We start from the raw sequence: 23,166 nt of genomic DNA, 5'->3' as shown, positions 1-23,166 counted from the left end.
ATCTCCACAGTCTGATTTGAGTTAAATACAGCTTTTATTCAGTACAGATAATATATACTGTTCTCATTAATGACATTGTGGCCTCTTACCTTTTCATCACACCAGAGTGTCTAACACTTTCTCCATAGTGGCAGTAGCAGAACAGTCAGGGTTTGGTGGCATTTCTTTTTCTCAGCATATTTTACCTATTCTCCCACTCTTCCTCTTTGAATGAAACTCACAGGACCCAGTTGTCAAGCTATGGAAGAAACATTTCTAAGCAGCAACATTTGTCTTCATGACATTTTGCAAAGGCAGTTGTGCTAGGGGCTTTAGTCTCACCTCTCACATTTGTCCTGTGATTAAACCTCTGATAAGGTCATATGGGATACCATGTCATCTTCATGGCACTTTAGTTTGACTTCCATTTGATACTGAAAAATTCACAAACTTATCTTTTTAAGAATAATGTTCTGAGCAAGCTAGATCTAAATGCAGATATTGAATAAAATAATTTGTTTTGCTCCGAAGGCATAGTGAAGAATTGAAATGAGTCTGTTCACTGAAAGAGTTTGGATATAGAATTAATACAGCAGTAGCACAGAAATCTATACAGATATTCAATAATAATTTTACAGGGAGGTTGGGTGGCTTGTAGGATTATGAAATATGGAGCTTTTCACTTCCAGGTCATTAATCCAAATGCACTCATGCTAGTGATAAATTTTGTTGCCATATAACAACTCTTCAGTTGCTTATGTGAAATGAGTTGAGGGTTTCTATCCAACTGGTAATGGACAGCTGTCCACTGCACACAATCATAATCACAGCTTACAGTACTGGACATCTTTATTGGAAGTCTCTGTGGAATGGCCAGTGGTTAAATAGATTAAATATGGAACCATAATTTAAACCCTACTGATGGTCTCTTTGAGGTATGTGGTTGCAGTACTGTACAAGCGTAGGTTTAGTATAGGGTAAAGTTTGCGGTGTCACTGCTTGTGATGTAACTATTCATATGGGTAAACAGAGAGGTTCAGATTTCAGGGCTCCCAACTGAACATCTTAAATGAACCTTAAATTCATTTTTAAAATGAGAGGATAATATTTTCTTTCAATATTCTTGGTCAATTTTTTAACATAAAGAGGTAAAAATATTAATATATTAATTATATTAAGTTAATAATCAACAAATATCTGTTCGGGGAAGGTACTATGCAGGGACCATGCATTATTCTTTATTTTGAACAGTGCCAACCACACTTTTTAGTGAGGGAAATCTCCTTAAGTGTATTTAACAACTGATTCTGGCAGTAGGTGCCATTCCTTTTTGTCGTTGTTGTTTCTTCCGCTGGGACTTAACATTATTGACTCCATTGAATAAAAAAGGTAATTTATTCTACATGTGTAGGTGTTGTAGAATTCAGCACTTTTGAACGAAAAATGTGCTGTGTTTGATGTGCTTGGTTCAAAGGCATTTGTCCTTTACTGTTTGTAAAAGTAAATTCTATGACAATCCCATGTGACTGGTGTGTAACTCATTAAGTGAGCAGTTCTAAAGGCTGTCTTTCTAAGTAGTTCTTCACGTATGAAACTAAATAGCTTTACTGTGCTTACTCAGAAGTCTGCCTTTCTCTTGATGTGAGGGAGATGTATGTGTAGTAGTTGCTATCCCACGTATAGATGCAGTCGGAAGAGAAAACCCCAAATGATTGTCTATTTTGATGCATAGAGGTCACCTTTAAAATCTTTATAAATACATCTCCAAGTAATTAACATCACTGTGGTATCTGTCCTATTTCACTACGGCAATATTATCTACTTGCAAAAGCAACATTGTATAGTTTTTAATAGGAAATGTACTACTACACACAATTTTATAAGTAGAAACAGAAGATTGTTTCTTAATGGTGTGATGATGGTGTTAGCTATACATAGCTGTGTATCAGTGTTACATTCTGTAGCTCTCGGGTGACTTTTGCTAAAGCTGGTTCTTGACTTTCTGAAAGCTAAATAATAATCATTTTGATGGGGCTGACTCCCTTGTGAGAGATTTGAGGGTAGGAGTGCCTTTGGTTACTATTTGTAAAGAAATGGTGACTGTCTCTGGAGGAAACAATGTCCAGTGCTCCTTGGCTGAAAGCATTGTCAACCTAATGTATGGGTATCTGAGGGTGAGTAAAGAGGAATTTTTAAAAGGGAAGAGTGATTCATAGGGAACCTAGATGTGGAAAATATTTCCCCTATCTTATTTATTTGAGCTTCAGTTTATCATAGTTATTTGTGACTTGAAATATTAGAATGTACACAAAGTACTTAAAGGGAAACTCTTCTGTACCTCCATCACTTCTATAATATTGGATATTGCATATTATTCCCACAGTATTCTTGCCAGCAAGTTAAAGAATTATGGGCTGGATGAATTGACTATAAGGTGGATAGAAAGTTGGCTAGATCATTGGGCTCAATGGGTAGTGATCAATGGCTCCAGGTCTAGCTGGCAGCCAGCATCAAGCGGAGTGCCCCAAGGGTCAGTCCTGGGGTCAGTTTTGTTCAATATCTTTATTAATGATCTGGAGGATGGTATGGATTGCATCCTCAGCAAGTTTGCAGATGACACTAAACTGGGAGGAGTGTTAGATACTCTGGAGGGTAGGGATAGGATACAGAGGGACCTAGACAAATTAGAGGATTGGGCCAAAAGAAATCTGATGAGATTCAACAAGGACACATGCAGAGTCCTGCACTTAGGACGGAAGAATCCCATGCACTGCTACAGGGTAGGGACCGAATGGCTAGGCAGCAGTTCTGCAGAAAAGGAACTAGGGGTTACAGTGGACAAGAAGCTGGGTATGAGTCAACAGTGTGTCCTTGTTGCCAAGAAGGCTAACAGCATTTTGGGCTGTATAAGTAGGGGCATTGCCAGCAGACCGAGGGATGTGATCATTCCCCTCTCTTCGGCATTGGTGAGGCCTCGTCTGGAGTACTGTGTCCAGTTTTGGGCCCCACAGTACAAAAAGGATGTGGAAAAATTGGAAAGAGTCCAGCTGAGGACAACAAAAATTTTTAGAGGGATGGAGCACGTGACTTATGAGGAGAGGCTGAGGGAACTGGGATTGTTCAGTCTGTGGAAGAGAAGAATGAGGGGGGATTTGATAGCTGCTTTCAACTACCTGAAAGGGGGTTCCAAGGAGGATGGATCTAGACTGTTCTCAGTGGTAGCAGATGACAGAACAAGGAGTAATGGTCTCAAGTTGCAGTGGGGGAGGCTTAGGTTGGATATTAGGAAAAACTTTTTCACTAGGAGGGTGCTGAAGCACTGGAATGAGTTACCTAGGGAGGTGGTGGAATCTCCTTCCTTAGAGGTTTTTAAGGTCAGGCTTGACAAAGCCCTGGTTGGGATGATTTAGTTGGTTTTGGTCCTGCTTTGAGCAGGGGGTTGCTTCCAACCCTGATATTCTATGGTTCTATGATATACTACATTATGCCCTAATTATAATATGTACAATATATATAATACATGTAATGCATAGTCCAATTTTTATTTTTTATTTTTGCTATTCATATAATAATATACTGTGTGTACGAAGTTCAGGACAATGTGTTATTTGTTGATTTTTATGGGGAAGGGTTGGGCCCAGGCTGAGAAGTATAATGGAAATACTCAGATAGTTTAGAAAATGGAACTAGTGGGAGCTAATAGAACAAGACTTGGCATGAAAGTAACAATCCTATACTGATGAACATGGTAAATATACACTCTTTCCACTAGGGAAGAGTTCATACAGATGGCAGAGCTGATTTAACCATGTGCTATATGTCTTATTAATTACAGTGGCAATTAATATAAACTTTCAGCTCCTCGGCTTTTTTTTTTTTGTACCGCGAACATAGAGTAAGTATTTCCTCTTGAATGTTTTTATTTGTGTACCAAATTTTTATCTTCATTTTTCCTAACTTCACACTGACACATTCCTCTGTACATTTACATAAAAATCTATTAGTCTGTTGGCTAAAAAGCAGTACATTTACATTGACCAGAAAACTTAAACACTAGGTATAATAAAATGATAAAAGGCATACAGACAGGCTGCACCTTTATTAACATAAATATTCAAATACATCTTGATCAGGTACCTTGCAAAGAGTCCCTGCGCTGAAAAATTCTGCGCCAAAAAAATTAAAATTCTGCACATAATATTTTAAAATTATTCAAAGTTATGCAAATTTTATTTGTCAAATAAATGTGGAGGCTCCAGCATAGTATTGGGGAGCACAGGCCACTGGCTGCACAGAAGTGAGACATCACTGTGAGAATCCCCACCCCCACACACAGGGCACAGACTCGGTGGTGAGGCTGCACCTAACACTGACATAGTGCAAGGACTGGGCCTGCCCCAGAAATACCCCAGGACCCTGCCTCTCCATGCCAGGTACACCAAGTGTGGGACTCAGGCTCAGCAAAGCAGGATCCAAATATGGAGGGGCTTAGTGTGGGGGATGAAGAAGTTCCGTTCTCCCCAACCCAGCCTAACCCGGACTAGCAGCTGAGCTCAGCACAGGGTAGGAACCACCATCCAGGTCTTCCCCATCCCACCTCCTGTCTCACAGTGATTTAACTCTCTGCCGGCTGCCCTGGGTGCACAAAGCATACTGCTGGGGAGGGTCGCATGACTGCTCTTGTGGCTTCCCTTTGCTTCCCCATCAGAAAGTTATTTTTCTGCAGGGAAGCAAAGAAAACTGTGGGGAACTTAAATTCTGCAGTGGTGCAGAATTCCCCCAGGAGTAAATAGCCATTGCAGTAGAGGAGGCTGTGCTATAGCCCCAAGCCCTGACTCCACATAGGGAATGCATGGCAATTTTATCCTCCAAGTCCTGCACATATCATCTGCATAAAACTTTGTTGCCTCAGCTTTCTGAGGGTGAAGTGAAATTCTCACCCTGTTAGAAAAAAGGATGAGTTTTTAAAAACTTTTTTAAAAAGTCAGTTTAGTAGCAGTGATATAACTGGAGTTGCTTTTGTGAAATATGGCCTTCTCATGAGGAAATTACTGGAAAACATTATTTTGTATTTTACTACTAACTAGGAGAGGTGTTTTTGCCATATCTGTTCTATAACTGTTGTTCAGGTATTTAATGGGCATAGCAGAAATCCCCCTGTCACCTGTCAAAATAGTTGTAACTCTCAGCTTATCTCAGAAAGTTGTACTTCACTTTTCATATCAGCTTTCACAGCACTGTAACCAAGAGAATTATAGTGTGTATATGAACTATAAAATCAACTCCATAATGATTCACTCAACTGCCGTTAAGTTTCTTTTTATATTGCATCATCCAAGTTGTGTAAATCTCCAAGGTGTCACCATACTTGTGAATTATCAAATTTAGAAAGAAAACACAAGACTTTTTAATAGCCCATGCCTGTTCCCACCTCACTTATCCTGTTTCTCTGGTTGGGCTATTGGTTTTAGTGCTACAGCCTGAAGGCAGTTTACTTTGTAGTTTGCACTTTTTCTTCTGTGTGTGTGTGTGTGTGTGTATGTATGTACATATGCATCTTTGTATGCTTGACAACCAAATTTTTTTCTCACAGTATTGTGGCAGCCACCACTTGTTTCTCTCCTAATAAAAAAAGAAAAAGAAAAAGGAGAATGTACCAGCCAAACACACACCTACTCAGGACTCTGAAACATTGTTTTCTCTATTGTTATAACATGTTTCATACACACTTCCTAATATAATATGATATTTAAAATGTAACACAAAAATAACCTTTAAAAAAAAAGGGGGGTGTTGGGGATTTATTCCCCACAGCTTTTTCAGTGATTAGGAACAGAACACCAATATGCAGATGCATCTTCATTTTTAGAGTAATCAGCTGGAAGACAAAGTTGCCTTTGTTTTGAATCTCAAAACAGAAGTTATTCACTAAGTAAGGTGAGGCCCTACACTCAACTCAGTGACATTTCTGTTTGTCTGTAACATGGTAACTTTTGAACACCACATCAGATCAATTCCAAAATTTCAGGAAATATTTTAGGCACCAGGGCTTGGGGAACACAGAAGAAAGTTTCAGAGATGTGTGCGGTGGAATTTCTAGGTTCAGGTGGAAAGGGCTTAGGGTTTGGTTAATGAGTAGAGTGACCAGATGCCCCAATTTTATAGGGCCAGTCTCAATATTTGGGGCTTTTTCTTATATCGGTGCCTATTGCCCCCTACCCCCTGTCCTGATTTTTCATACTTATCATCTGGTCACCCTATTAATGAGTAACTGGAGGGTAAAGGATACAGCAACACTGAATGCAGGGGCTGGAGAGTGTTTGTAGCCCCCCATCATTCCCATTTCAGCCTGATTTCCATTGGTGAAAGTGAGAGGAAAATCAAGCCCATAGAGTGCCTGTTTGATGTTACAAGCAGAGGAATCCCTTGATGCTGCCGATATATACCACAGGCAGCAACTTCATATGCTGCTCTCTTTCTCATTGGGTGTATAGCTCTGCCTACTTAAACAACAGAGTGTGCAATAGTACAAGGGCAACTGATAGTTCACTATAAAAATTACTTGAATGCAGTAGTCTTTGATAGTAAACATACAGAAAGCCTTTAAGGAACTATTTAAAAAAATAAGCAGTCAAGAAAACATTTTTATTTAGCTGTCAAATATATTGCAATAATTTTACCATATTATCATGCAATGCATCATTTTGTTCTTTTGCACAAGTAAAAGCAAAAGAAGGTTCTTGAAGTTGAGGGACTTGCTGCAGTAATTCACTAGAAGATGTACAGCAATTTGCCCATTTGTTCTTTCAGATTTTTTCCCCCCTATTCTACCTTAGGAAGGCTTTTTGTAGTAATTCAACAAGAAAGCAATTGAACACAGTTGTAGGTTTGGCTGTGGCAGATTTCTGTCTGTTGTATCTTTTATTCCAGTGGTATTGTATGTGTGACTGATCAAGTTTAAAGTTTAGTACGAAGAGGTACAAATATTAATACTTTTAAAGAAATGTGTTCACTATGTTAAGCAAATAATCAACAAATATATATTGGGGGAAGGTCCTTGACAGGGACCATCCATTATTCTTTATTTGGTACAGCACCAAGCATACCGTTTAGTGAGGGAAAGTCTCCTTAAATGTATTTAGGAACTGATATTGGCAGTAGGTGCCATTCCTTTTCATTGTGGTGGTGGTTGTTTCCACTGGGGCTTAACATTATTGACTCCACTGAATGAAAAAAAAACACACAAATTTATTCTACATGTGTAGGTGTTATAGAATTTGGAGTTTTTGAATAGATGATATGCTGCATTTGATGTGCTTGGTTCAAAGACATTGAACCTTTACTGTTTGTAAAAGTAATTATATGACAACCCCATGTGACTGGTGTGTAACTCATTAAGTGAGGAGTTCTAAGGGCACTCTCTCTAAGTCACTCATTAAACTAAATTAGCTTTATTTGTGCTTCCTCTGAGGTCTCCCCTTCTCTTGATTTGAGGGAGATCTATGTGTAGTACTTGCCATCCCACCTATTGATGCAGTCAGAAAAGAAATCCCCATATGACTGTCTGTTTTGATGTATTGAGGTCACCATTAAAATCATAACTATATCTCCAAGTTTTTAATGTTACTGCAATATCTGTGCTAATTCACTAAAGGAATGTTGTCTACTTGCAAAAGCAACATTGTTGAGTTTTTATCATAAAATTTTCTACACACTCACAATTCCATAAGCAGAAACAGAAGACTGTTTCTTAGTAGTGTAATTATGATTTCAGTGATCCACACCAAATTGTACTAAATCATTGCTGTGTATCAGTGTTACATTCTGCAGATCTCAGGTGGCTTTTGTTAAAGCTGATTCTTCACTTTCTCAAAGCTGGGTAATAATCAGGCAAACCAATTCCATTTAAAGTCACAACATTGTGTTTTAAAGGGATACTGCATTTTCTAGGTAACAAACTGCTGCCAATCAGGCAGAGTCCTTAACAGCTGCTGTTGGACACCTGTACAATTTGAGATGGCAAATTTGCAACCTGCTGAAGATGTAATTAATCCTCTGCCTCACTACTGCCCATTCTTTTCTTGCCAGGAAACATCCATTACATCAACAACTGTATATTGCTAAGTTTCAGACAGATTAAGTCATTCTATAATTTCCACTGTACAACTTTGCTTCTTTGACCTTAACAAGCAAAACTGCACATGCTTATACCTCAAAAATGTACTCTCACAGCCCTCACGTAGAGAAAACAATCATCTTAAGATGCTGGAAAGATCCTAACCTTCCCCCACTTGAAGTGGAAATAGAACTTGTAAATATACTCACTGCTAATGGATGTAATTACCGTATCAAGACCCTGATCTCCAAATCTTGGGAGATGTTGGAGGACGTTCTTAATCCAGGGAAGCGTATTTAAGAGTGACAATGAAACAAGCCCTTTCTTCTTGGTTCTGCCTCTTTTATGTTCATTGCCTTTCATATGCTGTAACAATGACAATCCCATATGTCACTATTATTTACTTACATTAAATACACAAAAACACTACATTCTCTGTCAGTTCAGGTTGATTTGTAGCGCAAAACCACACGAGCAAGGAAAGGAAAAGTTAAGACATTTTAAGTACATAACCTCTACCCAGAGACACACTCCTCACCACTAGAACAAAACCATACACCAAATAAAACATACCACAACCTTAACTCTGCCTTGGCCTGCTCCCTACCATCACTGCCACAAACAGATTGGATTCTCCCCAATGCCTTCCTTTCTGCGTGGAAAATCATTCCCCCATCTTTCAGGACTTCAACCACAGCTGCAGCGCCAAGGCCCCACCTGCTCTGCTCTCTCATCATGGCTTCCTCAAAAGCAGTGGCAGTGAACAGCACCACTCTCAATTCTTCCCTGCCCCCTTTCCCACCAACTACCCAAAGAGCCAGAAGAGAGCCCTGTCCAGGTACTCACAGCTGATCTGGGGTAAAGTGGGCAGAGTCCCTATGGGAAGGAGGCCACAGTCTGGTAGCCTCCTCATCATGCACTAGAGATGGCCTCACATTGCAAGCAGTCAGCTCCTTGTGGACCCCAGGCTGTATGCAATGATGCTATCATGTGACCCCAAAGTTCGGGACACTAGTCATGGGTCTATCAAGCCTAATCATTAATCCTGCCCTGCCTTGAGAGGCTCTCCTTGCCTTGCAGCAGCACCTGAGTTGTGTCCTGTTCCTCACCCATGTTTCTGCCATGTGAGCACACTAGCAACGGAGGGGTTGGGGTTTATTCACCTATCCCCTCCCCTTCCACTAATTAACGTTTTGCACTGACACACCCATATCCTGCAATTACTGATGCTGATCTTCACTTTTTATAAAACGAGAACCCAGGAGAATTAAGGGGAATGAACCTAAAATATATATATTTATTTTAAATAAACTTGATCATATGTTGGTACTTTTGCAACATTTGCCTTTTTCAAGCCTCCTCCTATTTAATACTTTCTGACCCTTAGACAGCATTAAGGATCCAGTTCCAGCAAACTGTCATGGTTTGTCCCTTTCATGCTTTATTACAGGTTTGGAAGGATGACCCTTTGCACAATGCACTTTTGTTTATAGACTTCTTCTGGCATTCTGAAAGGAATCAGCTGGTGTATTCTCATCACCTTTTAGTTTAGTTGATTTGTAACTGCTTTGTCCTATTCAGAGCTCAATATGATTGTGCAATGTAATTTACTACAAAGGACAGTTAATATTGCTTGCAAACCCACGATCAGTTCTTGGAAAACAATGTCTGTGACTAATAGGATAAATCTGAATCTCTTTACCATATTTGGATCGAGAGAATTACAAATGTATAGATTTACTGTTTAGGCAGTAGTCCTGTTGAAAAACATGCATCTGTGCAAGGCAGAGAATATAAACAACAAGCTACAGCATATGCTTTAATATGGTGCAAAGATATGGACACTGACACACAAATCTGTTAAAGAGAGTGAGATTAATGCAACAGTGAACTCGACCATGGAAAATTAATTTTTTAAACAATGGAAAGATAAACTTACAAAGTGTTTCAAATATCTACAGTGGGGTTTTTTTCTGAAAAAAAAATGTATATAGCTATGTCAAGGTTCCTTCCCCACTCTGAACTCTAGGGTACAGATGTGGGGACCTGCATGAAAACCTCCTAAGCTTACTTTTACCAGCTTAGGTTAAAACTTCCCCAAGGTACAAATTAATTTTACCCTTTGCCCTTGAAATTTCCACTGCCACCACCAAACTTTAACTGGGTTTACTGGGAAATGTAGTTTGGACATGTCTTTCCCCCCAAAATCCTCCCAACCCTTGCACCCCACTTCCTGGGGAAGGTTTGGTAAAAATCCTCACCAATTTGCATAGGTGACCATAGACCTAAACCCTTGGATCTTAGAACAATGAAAAAGCATTCAGTTTTCTTACAAGAAGACTTTTAATAGAAGTAAAGGAATCACCTCTGTAAAATCAGGATGGTAGATACCTTACAGGGTAATTGGATTCAAAACATAGAGAATCCCTCTAGGCAAACCCTTAAGTTACAAAAAAGACACACAGACAGGGATAGTCATTCTATTCAGCACAGTTCTTTTCTCAGCCATTTAAAGAAATCATAATCTAACACATACCTAGCTAGATTACTTACTAAAAGTTCTAAGACTCCATTCCTGTTCTGTCCCTGGCAAAAGCAGCATACAGACAGACCCAGACCCTTTGTTTCTCTCCCTCCTCCCAGCTTTTGAAAGTATCTTGTCTCCTCATTGGTCATTTTGGTCAGGTGCCAGCGAGGTTACCTTTAGCTTCTTAACCATTTACAGGTGAGAGGAGTTTTCCTCTGGCCAGGAGGGATTTTAAAGGGGTTTACCCTTCCCTTTATATTTATGACAAGCCATCATTGCCAATCTGATATACCCTCGCTATTCACAATAATTGTGGTCATGCTAGTTTAGTCAAGGTGCTGGTAGAACAGACTTTTTGCAAGTATCAACTGACTAGCGCTATCCCCGAGGGAGCTGCAATGTTAGGAAAATTTTCAAGAAAAAAAAAAGAAAGTTTTCACATACTTTGATGTGTCTATAAAGTATGTGAAAACACTGAATGTGTTATGTATGTATTGAAGTAAATGTGATTGTACCTTAAAGACAGTATACAAGAAAGTTAAAGGTGAGAGTATGTAGAAATTTAAGGAAGGCAGAAAATGTGGGGAATGTGAGAAAAATTTTAAACAATTGTCTTTTTTTTAAAAAACAGAAGAGATGCAAGCTGAAATAAAGGGAAATAATCAGCATCTTTGGTCCTAATAGAACTAAGATGGAAGTACACTCTGAAAATTAAAAAAAAAATCAATTGAAAATTTTGAACCCCCTCAAAAATATTTTGTATGAATTTTGGTCAATTTTGTGTTGGTTCAGATTTTTTTCTGCACTAGTTTGCCCCAAATGTAATAAATGTAAAAATCAATGCACCAGTGATTGTGTCATGGATGCACAATGTGTTTATTACCTGTTCACTGTACAAACGATGCTGTTGTGCCTTCTGTTTTTGAGCCAAACTCCCTTTTGCACTAAAGTGAGATTTGTGAGCTGAAAGGTACATTGTTTAATACACTCAGTCATACTACATATAATGATAAAGTAATCTGTAGCTGCGTGGACAAGGGAGCTGAGTAAATACTGCACAAAGTTTAAATATTTGTTTGAAGTTTAAATGAACTACCTCTAGCCACTCACTCTGTCCTTTCCACCCTTTGGTACAGATTTTCTCAGAAAATGAATTTCTAATTTGCATGTGCAAATGTGCACAGAAGCCTAATGTTAAATCAATGTGTTGATATTCATTCTAAAGATGTGTGCACATTATTCATTGTGGATACAGAAAGAATATCATGTGATTTCTCTGATCAATTATAACTAACCAGCTCAGCGATCAGATACTCAGAGTAAAGAGTTCACAATTAAGTCATTTTAAAAAAAACCAAAAACCTTGTTTTGAATACAGATACATTTGTGAAAATCACTATCTGTCTGTCGATTCTGGATAAACAGCAAAAGAGGCTGAAAGCCTCTGATGAATTATTCTCTGTGACTTATTTGCCTGGCCCTAGCTGGTAGATCTCTGAGTCTCAACATTTGGTCCTTTGTTAAAATATAGAATCATAGAATCATAGAACAGGAAAGGACCTCGAGAGGTCATCTAGTCCAATCCCCTGTACTCAATGCAGGACTAAGTATTATCTAGACCATCCCTGACAGATGTTTGTCCAACCTGCTCTTAAAAATCCTTAATGATGGAGATTTCACAACCTCCCTAGGCAATTTATTCCAGTGCTTAACCACCCTGACAGTTAGGAAGTTTTTCCTAATGTCAACCTAAACCGCCCTTGCTGCAATTTTAAGTCTGTTGCTTCTTGTCCTATCCTCAGAGGTTAAGAAGAACAATTTTTCTCCCTCCTCCTTGTAACAAGCTTTTATGTACTTGAAAACTGTGATCAAGTCCCTTCTCAGTCTTCTCTTCTCCAGACTAAACAAACCCATTTTTTTCAGTCTTCCCTCATAGTCATGTTTTCTAGACCTTTAATCATTTTTGTTGCTCTTCTCTGGACTTTCTCCAGTTTGTCCACATCTTTCCTAAAATGTGGTGCCCAGAACTGGACACAATACTCCAGTTGGGGCTTAATCAACGTGGAGTAGAGCAGAAGAATTACTTCTCTTATTTTGCTTACAATACTCCTGCTAATAGATCCCAGAATGATGTCTGCTTTTTTTGCAACAGTGTTACAGTGTTGACTCATATTTAGCTTGTAATCCATTGTGACCCCCAGATCCCTTTCCACAGTACTCCTTTCTAGGCAGTCATTTCCCATTTTGTATGTGTGCAACTGATTGTTCCTTCCTAAGTGGAATACTTTGCATTTGTCCTTATTGAATTTCATCCTATTTACTTCAGACCATTTCTCCAGTTTGTCCAGATCATTTTGAATTTTAATCCTATCCTGCAAAGCACTTTCAACCCCTTCCAGCTTGGTATAATCTGTAAACTTTATAAGTGTAATCTCGATGCCATTATCTAAATCATTGATGAAAATATTGAACAGAACTGGACTCGGAACCTATCCCTGCATGACCCCACTCATTATGCCCTTCCACCATGACTGTGAACCACTGATAACTACTCTCTGGGAGCAATTTTCCAACCAATTATGCACCCATCTTATAGTAGCTCCATCTAGGTTGCATTTCCCTAGTTTGTTTATGAGAAGGTCATGCAAGACAGTATCAAAAGCTTACTAAAGTCAAGATATACCACATATACTGCTTCTCCCACATCCACAAGGCTTGTTACCCTGTCAAAGAAAGCTATCAGCTTGGTTTGACATGATTTATTCTTGACAAATCCATGCCGACTGTTATTTGTCAGAGGGAGCAGAGGGAAACCTTCCCGTAGTGGGACCTTCCTTCCAGATGATGTTGGGGTATCCTCTCGCACTGACGTTACCTCTCCGGGGGGAGGGAACTCAAGTCATTAGGAAAAGGCAATGTTAGTAATGGGAGATTCGATCATTAGAAACAAAGATAACTGCATTTGTGATGACCAGGAGAACCGTATGGTGACTTGCCTGGTGCAAAGGTTGAGGATCTCTCTAGGCATCTAGACAGACTTATGTGTAGTGCTGGAGAGGAGACGGTGGTCGTGGTACATGTAGGTACTAATGACATAGGGAAGGGTAGGAGAGACATCCTGGAGGCCAAATTTAGGCTGCTAGGAAAGAGATTGAAATCCAGGACCTCTATGGTGGCTTTCTCAAAAACGCTTCCAGTTCCACATGCAGGGCCATGTAGACAGGCAGAGCTTCACAGTCTTAATGCGTGGATGAGACGATGGTGTAGAGAGGAGTGGTGTAGATTTATTAGGAACTGGGGAAACTTTTGGGATGGGGGAGCCTATACAGGAAGAATGGGCTCCACCTAAACCAAAGTGGATCCAGACTGCTGGCACTTAACATTAAAAAAGGTTGCAGAGCAGTTTTTAAACTAAGAGATGGGGGAAAGCCGATTGCTGCAGAGGAGCACGTGGATCGGACAGAGACTTCTCTTGGAGGAGAGTCTATTGATAGAGATTCTCTAGGTTTTAGTCAGGAGGAGGGGATGGAAGAGGATAAAGTATGGGCCAGACGAGAAACTTTCACATAAAGAATCTGACACATCAGAAAAGGGCAGACAAATAAACAGTGACAAGTTTTTAAAGTGCTTGTACACAAATGCTAGAAGTCTAAATAATAAGATGGGTGAACTAGAGTGCCTTGTGTTAAAGGAGGATATGGATCTAACAGGCATCACAGAAACCAGGTGGAGTGAGGACAATCAATGGGACACAATCATTCCGGGGTACAAAATATATCGGAAGGACAGAACAGGTCATGCATGGGGGAGTGGCACAAAATATGAAAGAAAATGTAGAATCAAATGAAATAAAAATCTTAAATGAATCCACATGTTCCATAGAATCTCTATGGATAAAAACAAAAGGAGAACTTGTGGCACCTTAGAGACTAACCAATTTATTTGAGCATAAGCTTTCGTGAGCTACAGCTCACTTCATCGGATGCTAATTCCATGCTCTAATAAGAATATGACAGTTGGTATTTATTATCAACCACCTGACCAGGATAGTGATCGTGATGATGAAATGCTAAGGGAGATTAGAGATGCTATCAAAATAAAGAACTCAATAATAGTGGGAGATTTCAATTATCCCCATATTGACTGGGTACATGTCACCTCAGGATGAAATGCAGAGACAAAATTTCTCAATACTTTAAATGACTGCTTCTTGGAGCAGCTGGTACAGGACCCACAAGGGGAGTGCAGGATCTGGTCCAAGAGGTAACTATGACAGGACTGCTTAGAAATAGTGACCATAATATAATAACATTTAACATTCCTGTGGTGGGAAGAACACCTCAACAGCCCAACACTGTAGTATTTAATTTCAGAAAGGGAAACTATGCAAAAATGAGGAGGTTAGTTAAACAGAAATTAAAAGGTACAGTGACTAGAGTGAAATCTTTGCAAGCTGCGTGGATGCTTTTCAAAGATACCATAATACAGGCTCAACTTAAATGTATACCCCAAATTAAAAAACAGTGAAAGAACTCAAAAAAGAGCCACCGTGCCTTAACAACCATGTAAAAGAAGCAGTGAGAGATAAAAAGGCATTTTTTAAAAAGTGGAAGTCAAATCCTAGTGAAGTAAATAGAAAGGAGCATAAACACTGCCAAATTAAATGTAAAAATGTAATAAGAAAAGCCAAAAAGGAGTTTGAAGAACAGCTAGCCAAAAACTCAAAAGGTAATAACGAAATGTTTTTTAAGTACATCAAAAGCAGGAAGCCTGCTAAACAACCAGTGGGGCCCCTGGACGATTGAGATACAAAAAGGAGCACTTAAAGACGATAAAGTCATCGTGGAGAAAGTAAATGAATTCTTTGCTTCAGTCTTCACGGCTGAGGATGTTAGGGAGATTCGCAAACCTGAGACGTCTTTTGTTGGTGATAAATCTGAGGAACTGTCACAGACTGAAGTGTGACTAGAGGAGGTTTTGGAATTAATTGATAAACTTAACAGTAACAAGTCACCGGGACCAGATGGCATTCGCCCAAGAGTTCTGAAAGAACTCAAATGTGAAATTGCGGAACTATTAACTATGTTTTGTAACCTGTCCTTTAAATCAGCTTCTGTACCCAATGACTGGAAGATAGTCTAATGTAACGCCAATATTTAAGAAGGGCTCTAGAGGTCATCCTGGCAATTACAGTCTGGTAAGTCTAACATTAGTACTGGGCAAATTAGTTGAAACAATAGTAAAGAATAAAATTGTCAGACACATAGAAGAACATAAATTGTTGCACAAAAAGTCAACATGGTTTCTGTAAAGGGAGATCATGTCTTACTAATCTATTAGAGTTCTTTGAAGGGGTCAACAAACATGTGGACAAGGGGGATCCAGTGGACATAGTATACTTAGATTTCCAGAAAGCCTTTGACAAGGTCCCTCACCAAAGGCTCTTACGTAAATTAAGTTGTCATGGGATAAGAGGGAAGATCCTTTCATGGACTGAGAACTGGCTAAAAGACAGGGAACAAAGGGTAGGAATAAATGGTAAATTTTCAGAATGGAGAGGGGTAACTAGCGGTGTTCCCCAAGGGTCAGTCCTAGGACCAATCCTATTCAACTTACTCATAAATGATCTGGAGAAAGGGGAAAACAGTGAGGTGGCAAAGTTTGTAGATGATACTAAACTGCTCAAGATAGTTAAGACCAAAGCAGACTGTGAAGAACTTCAAAAAGGTCTCACAAAACTAAGCGATTGGGCAACAAAATAACAAATGAAATGTAATGTGGATAAATGTAAAGTAATGCACATTGGAAAAAATAACCCGAACTATACATACAATCTGATGGGGGCTAATTTAGCTACAACTAATCAGGAGAAAGATCTTGGAGTCATCGTGGATAGTTCTCTGAAGACGTCCACATCTTGAATACTGCGTACAGATGTGGTCCCCTCAGCTCAAAAAAGATATACTGGCATTAGAAAAGGTTCAGGTAAGGGTAACTAAAATGATTAGGGGTTTGGAACAGGTGCCATATGAGGAGAGATTAAAGAGACTAGGACTTTTCAGTTTGGAAAAGAGGAGACTAAGGGGGGATATGTTAGAGGTATATAAAATCATGAGTGGTGTGGAGAAAGTGAATAAGGAAAGGTTATTTACTTGTTCCCATAATATAAGAACTAGTGGCCACCAAATGAAATTAATGGGCATCAGGTTTAAAACAAATAAAAGGAAGTTCTTCTTCACACAGCGCACAGTCAACCTGTGGAACTCCTTGCCTGAGGAGGTTGTGAAGGCGAGGACTATAACAGAGTTTAAAAGAGAACTGGATAAATTCATGGAGGTTAAGTCCATTAATGGCCATTGGCCAGGATGGGTAAGGAATAGTATCCCTAGTCTCTGTCAGAGGGTGGAGATGGATGGCAGGAGAGAGATCATTTGTTCATTATCTGTTAGGTTAATTTCCTCTGGGGCACCTGGCATTGGCCATTGTTGGTAGATAGGATACTGGGCTGGATGGACCTTTGGTCTGACCCAGAATGGCCATTTTTATGTTCTTATGTTCTTATCACTTTATTATCTTCTAGGTGTTTGCAAATTGATTTCTTAATTATTTGCTCCATTATCTTTCTGGGTACAGAAGTTAAACTGATTGGTCTGTAATTCCCTGGGTTGTCCTTATTTCCCTTTTTATAGGTGGGCACTATATTTGCCCTTTTCCAGTCTTCTGGAATGTCTCCTATCTTCCATGACTTTTCAAAGATAATTGCTAATGGCTCAGATATCTCCTCAGTCAGCTCCTTGAGTATTCTAGGATGCATTTCATCAGACCCTAGTAACTTGAAGACATCTAACTTGTCTAAGTAATTTTTTAACTTGTTCTTTCCCTATTTTAGACTCTGATCCTACCTCATTTTCACTGGCATTCACTATGTTAGAAATCCAGTCTCCACCAACCTTCAACCCTGTGCAACCAACCCTATGCAAACACTGCTTTTTGAAAAATAATGTAAATGTAAAGCTGGAATCTCTAAATTATTGTTTTGACTTTTAAAAACCCATATCGTATTGAGATCACCAAGCAGCAGGAGTGCTAAGATAAAGAGTCGGCAGTATTTTTTTTTTTGTTATACATACTGCAGTAGCTCCTGGAAGAAGCAATCACAAATTGGGGCCCCGTTGTGATCCTGTTTCAGCAAAGCACTTAGTTATGTACTTAAAACCCATTGCACATGTTTAAAGCTAAGCACATGTTCAAATGCTTTGCTTAATGGGGGTTCTTTCATTAACTGGTTCCAGTGTGAGATCCTGTTCAAACACAGACAGTATTTGTGTCAGAGAATCTGTCTTAGAATCTAAGTGCCTCCTTATCTCGGATAACTCATCTCTTTTCTGTGAATAACGAATAGAGTAGGTAAAGTGTATGAGAAGTATACTTGTTAAATTTCAGAGGATCAATTGTCACAAGCAATAAGATGGTGAGCCTCATTAACATTTGGAGATTAGTGGATACCTACTTTAATTAAGAGCTAAGTATTATAAACAACATGCCATTGTATGGCTAATAAGTGCAACACTGAAGTTAGGTAAGATTTTAATTATTTATTTATGTATTAGGTATTCAGTTTCTTTGTTTTAGTGTTTTCATTGTATAAAACACTAACAATAAAATCTTCAGATTTTTATAATAAAAGTTATACATAGGATAAGATTGAACATTTAGGAAATAAATATACTGTAGCTTGATTTCCAAATTCTGCTTTTGGGGTCACACAAAAACTTTTATTTAAAGAGAAGCTACCTGTACATATCCAAGAACCTAATTTTACCTTTAAAGTTTTAGAGGGAAACATGTAGTGATAATGCATTCAATTCTCCTAAGTTCACCTCTGAATGTAATAATTATGGTCCAGTACTACAAAGACTTATGCACAAGCTGGCCTTAATGCACTGTGAGTAGTTACATTGACTTAAAAAAGTTCACCTGTAAAAAGTGCAACACATTATTGCCATGCCAGAATCTTGACCTGAATGACTAGTGAGTGATAGACAAAACTTCAACCAACAATGGAATTTTGGAACGATTATTTCTTTCAAGAATGGATCCCAGTAATTCCCTATTAACTGAATTATAGTAGAAAATAATGTTATTTATATGAAGAAACTCAATGAATAGGAAGGCAGAAATGTGACACCCACCCACGTAAATGGGTGGGGAAAATTGATGGGGCTGGCAGTGAAAGGGGGACAGACCCAGTAACAAGGGAGGGAGACTTTTCCCAAGGGAAGATAGGTAGCTTCTGCCCTGGGAGTCTCTGGCACCCATTGGGAGAAAGGTGCTGATTGGCCAGCATTCCCTGGTTCCCAGGATTTAGCCCAGCACAGGGACCATGTGGAACTTCTTTTGTCTCTGTTTCAGTAGCTTACCCTATCCACCTGAACTAGGAATGGGAACCTGATCTGATGGATGCTGCAGGTCTAGCTGATCGCTTGTTTAGGGAGTTAGGAAGGAGATTTTTCTCCAGTGAACCAATTTGCTTTTATTTGCTTTTATTAGCCTACACTATTCCGTGTATGGTGGTTTCATATGAGAAATGCTTAAGCACACAGAATCTGTCATAGCTGATGAATATTTGAAATTCTCTAACAGTGTATGTTTCTTGATGTATAGGTAAGGCTGTGAATCTGTCATGGAGGTCACAGAAGTCAGGGATTCCGAGACTTTCTGGGACCTCCGTGATTTCTGTAGCAGCCGGTTCGGCTGGCCTGGGGGCCACCTGAGCAGCACCAATGGGAATCCTGGGCAGCACACCATCACCTGCTCCCCGCCCAGCACCAGCGCGGACCCCGAACCACTGCCTCACCACCCCTTCTCAGCATCAGTGGGGGTCCCAGGCTGCACGCCACTGATTCCCCTCACCCCTAAGCATTCATTGCAGCCCCAGGCTGCCCACCCACCCACCCCCAAGAACCCAGGGCGCACCAGGGCCTCCCCCTGTATCAGAGCACCCAAGATTTAGTCAGGGGTATAAAGTACAAGTCGTGGACAGGACACGGGCTGTGAATTTTTATTTACTGCCTGTGACCTGTCCATGACTTCTACAAAAAATACCCGTGACCAAAATGTAGCCTTATGTATAGGTATTAGTTTAGCTGTGTAGTTCTCTCACAAGGCTGCCGTCTGCTCCAACTTCCTCACAGCTCTCCTGCTGTATGTTTCTCCTTGTATGTCACATGGTTGGCTGTCATCATTGCTAAAGGATTTACAGTGCTGAAAATAATTGGTAATGAGGATCTGCTTGGTGAAGGATGGGAAGCAATTAAATCTGAATGCCCAGGGAGACATCTTATAATGCATGTAGTAGAAATACTACACTAGATAATATATGCAATAAAACAACTAAAACAGTTTGATAATGATGATGGTAATTTTTTTTTATTTTTTTGCAAATCATGCCAGATTGGAAAGTATTTATTTTACTTTTTAAATTATTTTTGAAAAATAACCAGTTTAAAAAGATTTTAAATACACTTTGATTTCTGTATTTTGAGAACCGTGGCCAGTTGTACCAAAATGTAATAATACTCTAAAATCTACCTTTCTCTGTTGATTTCAGTAAAGCAAGTCTTACTTACGTCAACTGTTTGTAGTCATCATCGAGTCTCTTTGATGCCCCAAAATGTGAGTTGGGTTGAGCTCAGACATGAGGCCAGATATTTGGCTGGTATAAATTGGCATAGCTCAGTTGATGTCAATGAAGCTATGCTGATGTACATGTGCTGAGAATCTTTTCCATAGTTTTAACACCGTTCACCACCATGGACTTGTACCCATCCAAAACACAAACATGTTTTGCAGGATCTGTCTGTCTATCTCTCATTAAGTGGATGCGTAGAATCATTGTACAAAGTACTTAATCATTCAAATCTTCTGTGTCTTCTGCCTTATCTATTGAGTTATATGTTAGAGGATATATATTAAAACTAGTAGTTTTTCCAGATTAATTTTTAAGAGACCCAGGATCCTTAAAACTAATTATAATAATGAAATCCTTCATTTTGTTCCATTACCAATAGCAGTATGAATATTGTACTGTGAAAAAAAATTATGCGGTCTTGGGATGCATCAGGCAAGGTATTTCCAGTAGAGATAAGGAGGTGTTAGTACCGTTATACAAGGCATTAGTGAGACCTCATCTGGAATATTGTGTTCAGTTCTGGTCTCCCATGTTTAAGAAAGATGAATTCAAACTGGAACAGGCACAGAGAAGGGCTACTAGGATGATCTGAGGAATGGAAAACCTGTCTTATGAAAGGAGACTCAAAGAGCTTGGCTTGTTTAGCCTAACCAAAAGAAGGCTAAGGGGAGATATAATTGCTCTCTCTAAATATATCAGAGGGATAAATACCAGGGAGGGAGAGGAATTATTTAAGCTCAGTACCAATGTGGACACAAGAACAAATGGATATAAACTGGCCATCAGGAAGTTTAGACTTGAAATTAAATGAAGGTTTCTAACCATCAGAGGAGTGAAATTCTGGAATAGCCTTCCAAGGGAACAGCAGTGGAGGCAAAAGACATATCTGGCTTCAAGACTAAGCTTGATAAGTTTATGGAGGGGATGGCATGATGGGATAGCCTAATTTTGGCAATTAATTGATCTTTGACTATTAGCAGTAAATATGCCCAATGGCCTGTGATGGGACACTAGATAGGGTGGGATCTGAGTTACTACAGAGAATTCTTTCCTGGGTGTCTGGCTGGTGAGTGTTGCCCACATGCTCAGGGTTTAGCTGATCGCCATATTTGGGGTTGGGAAGAAATATTCCTCCAGGGCAGATTGGCAGAGGCCCTGGGGGGTTTTCGCCTTCCTCTGCAGCGTGGGGCACGGGTCACTTGCTGGAGGATTCTCTGCACCTTGAAGTCTTTAAACCACAAGTTGAGGACTTCAGTAGCTCAGACATAGGTCAGGAGTTTGTTACAGGAGTGGGTGGGTGCGATTCTGTGGCCTGCGTTTGCAGGAGGTCAGACTAGATGATCATAAAGGTCCCTTCTGACCTTAAAGTCTATGAGTCTACTTTTGAGAGTATGCTGAAGCGTGGATGAATCAATGTGAAAAGGAATTTTCCCTAGAGAGGCTCATAGATAATTTTATAGTTTCCCACCTAGGGCTTTTTGAACTTTTTAGTTTCCCATGTAGAGAGTTTTACCACTGACCTCAAATGGGAGTAGAATCAGGGCCATAATAAAGTGTCCTCCCTGATGTACATACACTTTCTGCATTATTTTATATTTTTCCTCTCAAGTGGACAGACTGGGTATGCCTTAGTAGTGTTGCCCTGTGCTGAGGCATAAAAACATAAGAACGTCTATACTGGGTCAGACCAATGGTCTATCTAGCCCAGTATCCTGTCTTCCAATTGTGGCCAGTGCTTAAGAGGGAATAAACAGAACAGGGCAATTGACTGAATGATCCATTCCCTGTCTTCCAGTCCCAGCTTCTGGTAGGCAAAGGTTTAGGGACGCCAGAGATGGGGTTGCATCCCTGGCCACCTTGCTAATAGTCATGAATGGATCTAACCAAACCCGTGGAATTTGAGTGAGTGACATTGCAACCTGGTTCATGTTTGGTCTGGCTGCCCTCAACATGACAGAGGCATGACCGGGCCAAACTTGAGTTGCACTGAGACCCCATGTGCCAGGTTGCAATCCCCAGAGTGGGGAGCCAGCCGTTGCTGCGTGATGAGTGTGGGGCAGGCTCGTTCTCCTACCAGGGCCTCTTTCATCTCCATGGTAATATTTCTGGAAGGTGGAGGGGGGGGGGGGTCCTCCATTTCAGATTTTGCACCAGGCCTCCAAAAACCTCTGTGTGGCCCTGGTCATGTCATATCCATGAAAACAAACAGAAAGCAAAAACAACACACTGCCCCAACCCATTAAAATGCTTGTTACGGTGCTTGTGTCTTTACTTCAGCATATCAGGGTACCAAAGGGATGCTTATAGTGAGTAACACTTAAACAAAAACAAAAAACCCTCCATTCATATTTAAGTTTCTAGATCGCTGAGGCTAGTCTTGAAATTTACTATCAGGCTTTTTGCTCACCTTGTTTTTGTCTATTGTCTTCTCTCCACAGACACATTTACAACTGGGCAATAGGATCTTGATTGTTATTTCTTAGGCTATATCTACACTGGCAAATGAACAACAAAACTTTTCTCTTTCAGAGGTGTTAACACCCTCCCCCCAAGAAAGATAAAAGTTTTGCCACGACCATTGCTAGTGCGAACAGCGCTCATTGGGGGTGGAAGTTTTTTGTCGGCAGGAGAGCCGACAAACAGCAGTTACACTGCATGACTTCTAGCAGCATGGCTGTAGTGACGCAGCCATGTCGCTAAAAGCCATGTAGTATAGACATAGCCTTAGTGTTCCCTTTCCTCCTTCCCCTAGACCCTTGCATAAGCTCAGTGTCTGAACCCTTCCTGAAACTTCCCTCCCTGATCCTGAGTCATCCATTCTCTTAGCTCATCTGTTTAACTGGTACCATAGAT

At 39.9% G+C, this 23,166-nt stretch overlaps 1 protein-coding gene across 25 annotated transcripts in view; it reads left to right on the top strand.

The window, feature by feature from the left end:
- The window catches only part of RBFOX1 (RNA binding fox-1 homolog 1), a 2,389,987-nt gene that overhangs the window by 1,369,302 nt on the left and 997,519 nt on the right, over positions 1 to 23,166 (top strand). The gene's annotated exons all lie outside the window — the stretch shown is intronic.

Source organism: Chelonia mydas, chromosome 10 (assembly GCF_015237465.2).
Source record: "Chelonia mydas isolate rCheMyd1 chromosome 10, rCheMyd1.pri.v2, whole genome shotgun sequence".
Classification (NCBI taxonomy): domain Eukaryota; kingdom Metazoa; phylum Chordata; order Testudines; family Cheloniidae; genus Chelonia; species Chelonia mydas.
Note: the sequence above shows the minus strand (reverse complement) of the source record. Positions and strands in the feature narration are given on the sequence as shown.